Genomic DNA, 5,894 nt, shown 5'->3' with positions numbered 1-5,894 from the left:
TTCTATCCCCTGATTCTGTCCTGCTGTGTAATCTCCATTCTCCTTCTCTTGAGCTTACGTTCTGCCCTGTGCCGTGATCACAATGCCCTCATCCAGCTCTGGGCAGTGCTTTGAACGCTATTTCGCGCTCCCATCGAATCCTGCCCCCCCCCGGGTTATGGACGCTCTTCCTTCTCCCCGTGACTTGCAATGTAATCCCTCTTCCCCATCCCACCCTACAAATGTGATCACTCTTCCCCCTCCAGTCCCACAAATGTGATCACTCTTCCCCATCCCGTCCCACAAATGTGATCCCTCTTCCCCCTCCCGTTCCACAAATGTGATCACTCATCCCCATCCCGTCCCACAAATGTGATCCCTCTTCCCCCTCCCGTTCCACAAATGTGATCACTCTTCCCCACCCCGTCCCACAAATGTGATCAATCTTCCCCATCCCGTCCCACAAATGTGATCACTCTTCCCCATCCCGTCCCACAAATGTGATCACTCTTCCCCATCCCGTCCCACAAATGTGATCACTCTCCCCCATCCCGTCCCACAAATGTGATCACTCTCCCCCATCCCGTCCCACAAATGTGATCACTCTTCCCCATCCCGTCCCACAAATGTGATCACTCTCCCCCATCCCATCCTACAAATGTGATCACTCTCCCCCATCCCATCCTACAAATGTGATCACTCTCCCCCATCCCATCCCACAAATGTGATCACTCTCCCCCATCCCGTCCCACAAATGTGATCACTCTACCCCATCCCGTCCTACAAATGTGATCACTCTACCCCATCCCGTCCCACAAATGTGATCACTCTCCCCCACCCCGTCCCACAAATGTGATCACTCTCCCCCATCCCTTCCCACAAATGTGATCACTCTTCCCCATCCCGTCCCACAAATGTGATCACTCTTCCCCACCCCGTCCCACAAATGTGATCACTCTTCCCCACCCCGTCCCACAAATGTGATCACTCTTCCCCATCCCGTCCCACAAATGTGATCACTCTCCCCCACCCCGTCCTACAAATGTGATCACTCTCCCCCATCCCGTCCCACAAATGTGATCACTCTCCCCCATCCCGTCCCACAAATGTGATCACTCTTCCCCATCCCGTCCCACAAATGTGATCTCTCTTCCCCATCCCACCCTACAAATGTGATCACTCTCCCCCATCCCGTCCCACAAATGTGATCACTCTTCCCCATCCCGTCCCACAAATGTGATCTCTCTTCCCCATCCCGTCCCACAAATGTGATCACGCTCCCCCATCCCGTCCCACAAATGTGATCACTCTTCCCCATCCCGTCCCACAAATGTGATCACTCTTCCCCATCCCGTCCCACAAATGTGATCACTCTTCCCCACCCCGTCTCACAAATGTGATCACTCTTCCCCATCCCGTCCCACAAATGTGATCAGTCTCCCCCATCCCGTCCCACAAATGTGATCACTCTCCCCCATCCCGTCCCACAAATGTGATCACTCTTCCCCATCCCGTCCCACAAATGTGATCACTCTTCCCCATCCCGTCCCACAAATGTGATCACTCTTCCCCACCCCGAACCACAAATGTGATCACTCTTCCCCATCCCGTCCCACAAATGTGATCACTCTTCCCCATCCCGTCCCACAAATGTGATCACTCTTCCCCATCCCGTCCCACAAATGTGATCACTCTTCCCGATCCCGTCCAACAAATGTGATCCCTCTTCCCCATCCCGTCCCACAAATGTGATCACTCTTCCCCATCCCACCCTACAAATGTGATCACTCTTCCCCATCCCGTCCCACAAATGTGATCACTCTTCCCCATCCCACCCTACAAATGTGATCACCCTTCCCCATCCCGTCCCACAAATGTGATCACTCTCCCCCACCCCGTCCCACAAATGTGATCACTCTTCCCCATCCCGTCCCACAAATGTGATCACTCTTCCCCACCCGTCCCACAAATGTGATCCCTCTTCCCCATCCCGTCCCACAAATGTGATCACTCTTCCCCACCCCGTCCCACAAATGTGATCACTCTTCCCCCTCCCGTCCCACAAATGTGATCACTCTTCCCCATCCCGTCCCACAAATGTGATCACTCTTCCCCATCCCGTCCCACAAATGTGATCCCTCTTTCCCATCCCGTCCCACAAATGTGATCACTCTTCCCCACCCCGTCCCACAAATGTGATCACTCTTCCCCACCCGTCCCACAAATGTGATCCCTCTTCCCCACCCGTCCCACAAATGTGATCACTCTTCCCCACCCCGTCCCACAAATGTGATCACTCTTCCCCATCCCACCCTACAAATGTGATCACTCTTCCCCATCCCGTCCCACAAATGTGATCACTCTTCCCCATCCCACCCTACAAATGTGATCACTCTTCCCCACCCCGTCCCACAAATGTGATCCCTCTTCCCCATCCCGTCCTACAAATGTGATCACTCTCCCCCATCCCGTCCCACAAATGTCATCACTCTTCCCCATCCCGTCCCACAAATGTGATCACTCTTCCCCACCCCGAACCACAAATGTGATCACTCTTCCCCACCCCGTCCCACAAATGTGATCACTCTCCCCCATCCCGTCCCACAAATGTGATCACTCTTCCCCATCCCGTCCCACAAATGTGATCACTCTTCCTCATCCCGTCCCACAAATGTGATCCCTCTCCCCCATCCCGTCCCACAAATGTGATCACTCTTCCCCATCCCGTCCCACAAATGTGATCACTCTTCCCCATCCCGTCCTACAAATGTGATCACTCTCCCCCACCCCGTCCCACAAATGTGATCACTCTTCCCCATCCCGTCCCACAAATGTGATCACTCTCCCCCACCCCGTCCCACAAATGTGATCACTGTCCCCCATCCCGTCCCACAAATGTGATCACTCTTCCCCATCCCGTCCCACAAATGTGATCACTCTTCCCCACCCCGTCCCACAAATGTGATCACTCTTCCCCATCCCGTCCCACAAATGTGATCACTCTTCCACATCCCGTCCCACAAATGTGATCACTCTTCCCCATCCCGTCCCACAAATGTGATCACTCTCCCCCATCCCGTCCTACAAATGTGATCACTCTTCCCCATCCCGTCCCACAAATGTGATCACTCTTCCCCACCCCGTCCCACAAATGTGATCACTCTTCCCCATCCCGTCCCACAAATGTGATCACTCTTCCCCATCCCGTCCCACAAATGTGATCACTCTTCCCCATCCCGTCCCACAAATGTGATCACTCTTCCCCATCCCGTCCCACAAATGTGATCACTCTTCCCCATCCCGTCCTACAAATGTGATCACTCTTCCCCATCCCACCCTACAAATGTGATCACTCCTCCCCACCCCGTCCCACAAATGTGATCACTCTTCCCCATCCCGTCCCACAAATGTGATCACTCTTCCCCATCCCGTCCCACAAATGTGATCCCTCTTCCCCATCCCACCCTACAAATGTGATCACTCTTCCCCACCCCGTCCCACAAATGTGATCACTCATCCCCATCCCGTCCCACAAATGTGATCACTCTTCCCCACCCCGTCCCACAAATGTGATCACTCTTCCCCATCCCGTCCCACAAATGTGATCACTCTTCCCCATCCCGTCCCACAAATGTGATCACTCTCCCCCATCCCGTCCCACAAATGTGATCACTCTTCCCCATCCCGTCCCACAAATGTGATCACTCTTCCCCATCCCGTCCCACAAATGTGATCACTCTTCCCCATCCCGTCCCACAAATGTGATCACTCTTCCCCACCCCGTCCCACAAATGTGATCACTCTTCCCCACCCCGTCCCACAAATGTGATCACTCTTCCCCATCCCGTCCCACAAATGTGATCCCTCTTCCCCATCCCGTCCCACAAATGTGATCCCTCTTCTTCATCCCAACCTACAAATGTGATCAGTCTCCCCCATCCCGTCCCACAAATGTGATCACTCTTCCCCATCCCGTCCCACAAATGTGATCACTCTTCCCCATCCCGTCCCACAAATGTGATCACTCTCCCCCACCCCGTCCCACAAATGTGATCACTCTTCTCCATCCCGTCCCACAAATGTGATCACTCTTCCCCATCCCGTCCCACAAATGTGATCAGTCTCCCCCATCCCGTCCCACAAATGTGATCACTCTTCCCCATCCCGTCCCACAAATGTGATCAGTCTCCCCCATCCCGTCCCACAAATGTGATCACTCTCCCCCATCCCGTCCCACAAATGTGATCACTCTTCCCCATCCCGTCCCACAAATGTGATCACTCTTCCCCATCCCGTCCCACAAATGTGATCACTCTTCCCCATCCCGTCCCACAAATGTGATCACTCTCCCCCATCCCGTCCCACAAATGTGATCACTCTTCCCCATCCCGTCCCACAAATGTGATCACTCTTCCCCATCCCGTCCCACAAATGTGATCACTCTTCCCCATCCCGTCCCACAAATGTGATCACTCTTCCCCACCCCGTCCCACAAATGTGATCACTCTTCCCCACCCCGTCCCACAAATGTGATCACTCTTCCCCATCCCGTCCCACAAATGTGATCCCTCTTCCCCATCCCGTCCCACAAATGTGATCCCTCTTCTTCATCCCAACCTACAAATGTGATCAGTCTCCCCCATCCCGTCCCACAAATGTGATCACTCTTCCCCATCCCGTCCCACAAATGTGATCACTCTTCCCCATCCCGTCCCACAAATGTGATCACTCTCCCCCACCCCGTCCCACAAATGTGATCACTCTTCCCCATCCCGTCCCACAAATGTGATCACTCTTCCCCATCCCGTCCCACAAATGTGATCAGTCTCCCCCATCCCGTCCCACAAATGTGATCACTCTCCCCCATCCCGTCCCACAAATGTGATCACTCTTCCCCATCCCGTCCCACAAATGTGATCACTCTTCCCCATCCCGTCCCACAAATGTGATCACTCTTCCCCACCCCGAACCACAAATGTGATCACTCTTCCCCATCCCGTCCCGCAAATGTGATCACTCTTCCCCATCCCGTCCCACAAATGTGATCACTCTTCCCCATCCCGTCCCACAAATGTGATCACTCTTCCCCATCCCGTCCCACAAATGTGATCACTCTTCCCGATCCCGTCCAACAAATGTGATCCCTCTTCCCCATCCCGTCCCACAAATGTGATCACTCTTCCCCATCCCACCCTACAAATGTGATCACTCTTCCCCATCCCGTCCCACAAATGTGATCACTCTTCCCCATCCCACCCTACAAATGTGATCACTCTTCCCCATCCCGTCCCACAAATGTGATCACTCTCCCCCACCCCGTCCCACAAATGTGATCACTCTTCCCCATCCCGTCCCACAAATGTGATCACTCTTCCCCACCCGTCCCACAAATGTGATCCCTCTTCCCCATCCCGTCCCACAAATGTGATCATTCTTCCCCACCCCGTCCCACAAATGTGATCACTCTTCCCCCTCCCGTCCCACAAATGTGATCACTCTTCCCCATCCCGTCCCACAAATGTGATCACTCTTCCCCATCCCGTCCCACAAATGTGATCCCTCTTTCCCATCCCGTCCCACAAATGTGATCACTCTTCCCCACCCCGTCCCACAAATGTGATCACTCTTCCCCACCCGTCCCACAAATGTGATCCCTCTTCCCCACCCGTCCCACAAATGTGATCACTCTTCCCCACCCCGTCCCACAAATGTGATCACTCTTCCCCATCCCACCCTACAAATGTGATCACTCTTCCCCATCCCGTCCCACAAATGTGATCACTCTTCCCCATCCCACCCTACAAATGTGATCACTCTTCCCCACCCCGTCCCACAAATGTGATTCCTCTTCCCCATCCCGTCCTACAAATGTGATCACTCTCCCCCATCCCGTCCCACAAATGTCATCACTCTTC

Source organism: Hypanus sabinus, unplaced genomic scaffold (assembly GCF_030144855.1).
Source record: "Hypanus sabinus isolate sHypSab1 unplaced genomic scaffold, sHypSab1.hap1 scaffold_2527, whole genome shotgun sequence".
NCBI classification, from domain to species: Eukaryota; Metazoa; Chordata; class Chondrichthyes; order Myliobatiformes; family Dasyatidae; genus Hypanus; species Hypanus sabinus.
Note: the sequence above shows the minus strand (reverse complement) of the source record.